The following is a 7,846-nucleotide window of genomic DNA, read 5'->3' as shown; positions in this document are numbered from 1 at the left end:
GGGCAGGGACGAGAGGTTTGAAGGCAAAGAATTGTTGTGATTTTTCTTTAAGGAGCCGAATTTGCTTTAAGAAAGCTCTGTAAGTCAGCAACAGCTTCAGGCTAAGTGTTCATATTCCCATTAAAGGGAAGCTCCAGGGTGCCACTTGGAGTTTACCTCCTTACAAGCAGGAGGACTAGAGTAAGCCACAGTTCCATAGCCTGGGCTTCTCAAGGAACGAACAGCTGTGCGGACCCTCAGTGGATCATGAACCTGTCACAAAACATATTCATAAACTCACAGAGGTTGTTTGGATATTTGATATGAAAGATGGAGAAGGGTAGGTAGATTGAGGCCAGGAACAAACCAACTTTGTATAGGCACAAGGAGAATACCAACAGAGGCTATTTTTTAGCTGGAGTCCTACTTAATTGCTGCTTTGTTTGCTGAGCAGGCCTTACCCAGTCTGATGAAAAACAGATTTCCAAGTAGTTGATGGAGCAACATTTACCAACAAATATTTAGAATTCGAGAACTTTGCTTCACCGTGAATCTGCAAGGTTAAACTCTAAACTTTCCAGTCAAATGGCCAAGCATTTTATCCAACATTTGGTTCACCAACAGAAATGTTCTTATGCGTTTTGCATGTATTCTAAATTAAATAAATACAAATGTTATAATCAGAAAATAATTTAATTAGGTTTTTATAACCTAGAATAATGAATATTCATTTGTTATAAAGCAAAATTCAAAAGCCATTAGAAATCTGGGAGTACTTTCTCCGGGGACACATTCAACTCAAAGAGTAATAAAAGTAAAAGAAAAAAATGCTACAGTCTTTCTCAATGTACATATTGTAAAAATAATAATAACAATAATAATAATTCTTGCTGTCTCTTGATCTTTTTTCTTGGATATTTCCCTCATAACTCTATAAAAAATAAAATCCAAAATTACTCGGATTTACAACTGCAATCATTGTCCTGTGTGTGTTTTCATGGTTCCCCTGATCTTCTCATCAAGTCAAGTGGAATGAGTTCATGTTGACAAAGTGCTCGAATATGAAATGTAAGTAAAGAGGTTATGTGTCTTATTTTGAAAACTATGGGCCGAAGCAGGAGTCAGTCAACTATGGGCTGTGGGCCCCATCCAGCCCACCACCTGTTTCCGTCTGGCCCTGCCGGCAGAGAAAAGTTTTTGCATATTTTAATTGTTGAAAAAAACCAAAAGGAAAATAACATTTTGTGATATGCAAAAACGATATGAACTTCAAATTTCAGTATAATCTGTAAATAAAAGTTGTTGGAGTATAGTAGCCCACATTTGCTTGCATATTGTCCCTGGCTGCCTTTATACAATGACGGCAAAGCTGAGTAGTGACAGCAGACTGTGCCATCCACAAAGCCTACTGTAAGTTGTCCACCCAGGGGCTGTAACAAACTGGTCCCCATATAGAGGTGGTCAACATAAGGAACTAGGCCTACTGTACTGACACATACATGTGGTGGTTGCCATCTGGTCCTTCTGTTCTCTTTCACCTATAAGAAAAGCTCATTAGATGATGCTTCCAAAGTGCTTTGTGTGTGTGAGTCATCATAACAACATATCAACACATTTCACTTGCATAGAACATGAACCTTACCTTCTGATATGGACAACGCTTATTGGTTAGGTGTGAAAATCTCTTTCTTTCCAATTCACGATATAAATAAAGTTGAGATCTCTGTCTAGACCTGAACACCTGTGGTAGAAATAATGGTTCAGTGTCACTGAGGAGTAAGTCTTGAAAAGTGAGCAAGAGATTTTCAAAGAGACCCTTCAAATAATAGAAATTCTTAAAGCACATAGAAAAACGTCTGCACCCAGAAGAAACCCAAGTGCTTACACTTTGCCAACTAGAAGCCTTTATGGGGGTCACTGTGAAAGTTTTGAAATAGACTGTGTTATGGTCCATTATTTCACTTCCACAAAACACAGTCAACAGCATCCTTTCTGATTCAGCCACATGAGTTTCAATGTGATCGGCTTATCAGTATTGCTGGGAAGGTTTCAGTTGTTTCCATCCGTGGGGATTTTATGTTTCTTGATTTTTGTGTATCTCAAAACTTTCATAATGACTCACATATGTCTCTCTATCCAGAGATGCAGGTGATGGGGGGAGAAAAATCACTTCATTTCTTGTGAGCTGTGCTCTTTGAATGTCCAATTCTTTTTGGTGAGGTTTAGGTGACAACAATTATAAACGGCTCTGAGGACACTGGAGTAGGCCGGGAGAGTAACAAGCCATTATGTGTTGGTGCTCATTTGAATCCATGGTCCCGCCTCTTTAATGTGAAAAGGCCCCAGCGTTTGGAATAGTAACAATGAATTAGAGTAACTTGCCTCCTCATTAACATGTGGTCTGATCTAGGTAAATCAATTTGGAGGATGTCAGAGTATTTAATCCTTCCCAAGGGTGAATTGTGGCTTTTTCCAATTTGTTGACCTTACGGCTACGCCCAGAAGGGTTTCCTCGTTTCATCCCCAGCCTGCTCCATAGATGCTGAGCATGTCTATGCTGTACCAAGAGTGTGACTGAGGCCTTTTGCATTTATTCTGGCAAATGCAGTGAATTAGTGCATGCTGGAATGCCAAGAAAGAGGCAGTGTTTGTTCTGGAAACTCACCGTGCCACGCTGAGCGAGCCTATCCTGAATATAGCTGGCTGCTCTCCGTTGGTGTTGAGTCAGGCTGTTTGTGTGAGTCACACATCTCCAGGCTCAGCATCTGAAAATTTTAGAGCATGATTATGCCTTTAAGACTGAAAGATTTGCAATTAAATTATAATTTGGGAGGCCAGATAGAGTTTTTAGGATCACTGTAGTGTCCTGAATTTGTTCCAGTGAACATGTGATTTCATGAGAAATCTCCAGATCACAATTGTTCAGACTACCATGCATGTCTACTCAGCCTGCGCTCCCATTGGAGGGTGAATACTTAGCACCTGCAGTACCAGAGGGAGGTGGTGCTCTTGGACCTCTTGATCCTTTGGCTGAACATTTTGACCACTAGCAAAGTGTTAACCAATCAACCCATGTTTCCTCAAATCAGAGTTCATGATATGTTAATGGGTGTTCCACAGGGGGTGAGGGAATCTGGTCTGTAGACAAATTAACCTGAGAAACAGTCATCTTCATAATACTAAGTTACTGTACTATTTGTCAGAGCCTTTAATATGGGTATATGCATGAGGCATTTCTAAAAGGACAATATGATATTCATTTTGCAAAATTATTTGGCCAGGAACATTTCTTTCAATTAATTAGATTTCCATGGTACAGCATTCTAAAAATGCTGAGTTAAGGCTTTAGGCCAGTGGTTCTCGACCTCTGGGTCGTGACCACTTTGTAACAATGAAAATACATCCTGCATATCAGATATTTACATTATGATCCATAACAGTAGCAAAATTACAGTTATGAAGTAGCAATGAAAATAATTTTATGGTTGGGGGTCACCACAACATGAGGAACTGTATTAAAGGGTTGCGGTATTAGGAGGCATTAGAAAGGTTAAGAACTACTGCTTTAGGCAAACAAGGAGTGAGATACTTCTATCCGTCCAGTGAGTTACCTAAACTAATAGAATCAGAGAAGGTTAGATGGGATGGGTCTTAGCATCATGCTACCAGATTTCAGGTTATACTACAAATCTATAATGATCAAAGCAGTATGGTACTGGCTCAAAAATAGAGATGTAGACACATGGACTAAAATAGAGAATCTAGATTTTAACCCAGCCACATATTGTCATTTGATCTTTGATAAGCTTACCAAAAACATGCATTAGGGAAAAGAATCCCTACTTAATAAACTGGCTAGTGACCTGAAGAAGACCGAAACTGGACCCACATCTCTCACCATTAACAAAAATTGATTCTCACTGGATAAAAGACTTCGATTTAAAACATGAAACTATATAAATACTAGAAGAGAGTGCACGGAAAATGCTTGAAGATACTGGCCTGGGAAAAATATTTTATGAGGAAGATGCCCCTGGCAATTGCAGCAACACCAAAAATAAATTACTGGGATTTGATCAAGCTAAAAAGCTTCTGCACAGCTAAGGGCACTACAACTAAAACGGACAGCCTTCAGAATGGGAGAAGATTTTTGCAGGTTATGATTCTGACAAAGGTCTGATAACTAGAATATACAGAGAACTCAAATTAATCAATAAGAAAAGAACCAACAACCCCATTTCTCTGTGTGCAAGAGACTTGAACAGAAACTTCTCTGAAGATGACAGATGAATGGCCAACAAACACATGAAAAAATGCTCATCATCTTTCATCATCAGAGAAATGTAACTCAAAAGCACTCTGAGATACCACCTAACTTCAGTAAGACTAGCGCACATCACAAAGTCCCAAAACTACAGATGTTGGCATGGATATGGAGGAAGGGAACACTTCTACACTGTTGGTGGGATTGCAAACTACTAAAGCTCTTATGGAAAAAAGTATGGAGAATCCTCAAGGAACTAAAAGTTGACCTCCCTTTGAACCAGCAATCCTATTACTAGGTATCTATCTAGAAGAACAAAAATCATTTTACCACAAAGATATTTGTACCAGGATGTTTATTGTGGCTCAACTTATAATTGCCAAGTCGTAGAAGCAACATAAATGCCCATCAACCCAAGAATGGATCAACAAACTGTGGTATGTGTATACCATGGAATACTATTCGATCATAAGAAATGATGGAGACTACACCTTTTATGTTTACCTAGATGGAGCTGGAACACATTCTTCTTAGTAAAGTATCTCAAGAATGGGGGAAAAAAGTATTCGATGTACTCAATAATATTATGAAACCAACATATAAACACTTACACACTCATACAAATGATAAAACACAAATATAGTCTAGCAAGGGGGAGGGGCGAGGAGGGAGAGGGTAGGTTAGGAGGGAGGGCAATTGGTGGGAGGAGGGAGGGCATGTGGTAATCTCTCACCAAATGTGCACAATGCAAGGGTATAGAATTAATGTACATTTTAAATGTCTTACCATAAAAATAAGTGAGGTGATGGTTATATTAATCAGTTCTATTTAAGCATTCTAAATTGTTTATCAAATCAACACTTTGTACCCCATAAATGTATACAGTTATGATTTTAATTAAAAAATAAGGATTCACAGGCAGCACCTGTGGCTCAAAGGATAAGGTACCGGACCCACATACCAGAGGTGGCAGGTTCAAACCTGGCCCCGGACAAAAACTGCCAAAAAAAAAAAGTGTTCTCAAACTGCAGGCAGTTTTCAAAACTGGGAGACCTCATAGTTATTGCAATTCTCTGCCCTAAATTAGTAAAGGTGATAAAAAAGAAGAGACTATACTTAGCAATACAAATCTTGACCTAATTTGTCACTTCAATAAAAGTGTGTCATGCCCTGAGGTTTCTAGAGGAAAACACACATATCCCTTCCTCCAGCAGTTTATCAATGGACTGGAGAAAGAAATAAACACAGAGACATTTGCAGTAGAAGGTGACAAGTGCTAGAATAGATGTAAGTACAGGTTCCTTCGTGGAAGAGGGCCCTTGCTCAGTGATGAGATGAGGTGGCAGGGTTGAGAATAAAGCCAAGCTTTTCAGAAAAAGTAATAGGTTAGCTAAGATCTGAAGACGATGTGGTGCCATCAGATAAGTAAAGGAGGCATGAGTCAGAGCAGAATAACCTGGACATGAGTGACACTGAGCAAAATTAATCTGGAAAATGGAAAGAATTGGGTTTGGAGGGAACTGCTTGGAAACAGAACAATTAGAGGTCGTCAGTAATCCAGAGGAAAGATTCTTTAATGTAGTGATGGTGGGGCTGGGGAGAGACAGAAAGGTTTTAAAGAAAGTTAGAAAGTAGCTTCGAGAGGATATAGCAGCTGATCAGGTGTGGAAATTGAATGGCAGAGTTAAGAGTTAAAAACTGTGCCCAGGCCTCTGCCTTGGACACATGTGTGGAAATCACTGCCATCTCCCGAGTTAGGGGTCACAAGAGGACGAGCTGATCGGACATTACTGATCATGAGAGATGCCTCCTTTGGGATGGGTATGGTAGGGCTAGATCATACCTTTTGATTATTATTATTTATTTTTTATTTTTTGCAGTTTTTGGCCAGGGCTGGGTTTGAACCCGCCACCTCCGCCACCTCTGGCATATGGGGCTGGTGCCCTACTCCTTTGAGCCCTACTCCTTTGATTATTTTTGTCTTTAATGTTTCAACCCATTTATAGAATATTTGAATATAGGATCTCAGAGGCAGACAAGTTTTTAGTGACAACAAGGCCCAAAATGTGCCCTTGGCACTAATGGCTGAAGGGAAGTGTAGGTCAAGGCCATCGGAGTAGAAAGAAATCAAGAAATGCACTGGCTGGGACAGAGCACTCTCAAGAATTCTCAAATAACGTTCTCCGAAAATAACAGCAGGGCTAGGTGCAGAGATCCAAATACGTGATCCAGGTTTAAAATCCTCAGTAAATAAGGGGGGAGTTGCCACGAGGCTGGAAGATAGAGTGACAAGAAGCCAAGAGTGATCTGGCCGAATAGCATGAGTAGTCTGCAAGGGCCAGGGGCTATTCCACAAGGGTAGCTGTGTAACATTTTGGTAACAGTACCTTTCACTTGGTATGCAAGAAAAGTAAAAGCATCTTCGTGAGGGACTTTCGAAGATGTTGGTGTCTGCAGGAAACAGCATTTATTTGACAAGCCAGCAGTCAGGGGAAGCATTTGATGGAGTCCAAGAACACAGGAGAGTTTCTGCAGAAGTGAATGGGAAGCTCAGAGAAGGTAGTGGAAAGTTTTGGAGGGGAGAGGATCAGGAGGATTTCGGCTCATCAGAGGAGGCACAGAGCAGGCAGAGAGTCTGGGGAAGGACGGATGAACAGAAAATGAGTCTCAGGAGATGACCAGTGGTCACAGGGTGGTGAGGAAGGGTTGGTTTAAGAGACTATAGCTGCTAATAAGAAATTAACACACTTTTACAGGCTTAAAACAACACAGATTTACTATTTGCCACTTCTAGAGGTCTGAAGTCCAAAAATGGGCTTTAGAAGGCTAAAAATAGCATTTTGACAGGGACACATTTTCTCTTGGAAGCTCTAGGGGAGAGTCTGTTTCTCGGTTTTTTCCAGGTCCTAGAAGCCGCCCTCATTTTTGGGCTTGCAGAGCTCTTCCCACTCCATCCTCTGCTTCCATCATAATGTCTCCTTCTCTGATCTTGCTTCCCCCTTCCCCTTATAAAGATACTTGTGCTTACATGGGGCCCACCCAGTAAATTCAGCAGATTGTCCAATCCCAAAACCTTAACTCACATCTGCAAAGTCCTTCTTCTATGTAAACGAGCACATTCACAGGCTACAGGAGGAGGACATGGATATCTTCAGTGGGGTATTGTTCTGTCTACCATGGGGCTCACATAATGTCCTAGGAGAGGGGAAGGAGCAGAGCTGGAAGTGGCAGGAAAGACGAAGGTCTTGGTCTCTTAGCAGGACCGACCAAGTCTTGGAAAGGTTGTTCTTTCAAGAGAGTCCTAACGTAGTCAGATGACAGAGGCATGTGGATTTTAGATTTTCACCATCTATTAGAAACAATGATGGCTTCCAAAAGGTCTCAGGGGAGGCCTGCATTGAGAGGATGAGAATTCAAACCTGCTGGCAGCCACTGGGAGATCACATCAACCTCCTTAGGAAAGGGTAAAAAGGCTTGGTGCCTGTGGCTCAAGTGGCTAAGGTGCCAGCCACATACACCTAAGGTGGCGGGTTTGAATCTAGCTTGGGCCCGCCAAACAACAATGATGGCTGCAACCAAAAAATAGCCAGGCGTTGTGGTGGG

General features: G+C 41.1%; 1 long non-coding RNA gene across 1 annotated transcript in view; it reads right to left on the bottom strand.

The window, feature by feature from the left end:
- Window positions 1–524: 524 nt before the first annotated feature.
- The window catches only part of LOC111723417, a 26,082-nt gene continuing 18,760 nt past the window's right edge, over window positions 525–7,846 (bottom strand). The window contains exons 3-5 of the long non-coding RNA XR_002771958.1: window positions 2,645–2,744; window positions 1,622–1,720; window positions 525–631 (exon numbers count right to left, since the gene is read on the bottom strand). This is a non-coding gene — a long non-coding RNA (uncharacterized LOC111723417). The remainder of the gene's footprint in view (window positions 632–1,621; window positions 1,721–2,644; window positions 2,745–7,846) is intronic.

The sequence above is a fragment of the Otolemur garnettii genome, unplaced genomic scaffold, assembly GCF_000181295.1.
Source record: "Otolemur garnettii isolate 467f Iridium unplaced genomic scaffold, OtoGar3 scaffold00011, whole genome shotgun sequence".
NCBI lineage: Eukaryota > Metazoa > Chordata > Mammalia > Primates > Galagidae > Otolemur > Otolemur garnettii.
The sequence above is the reverse complement of the archived record's forward strand: the minus strand, read 5'-3'. Positions and strand labels throughout refer to the sequence as shown.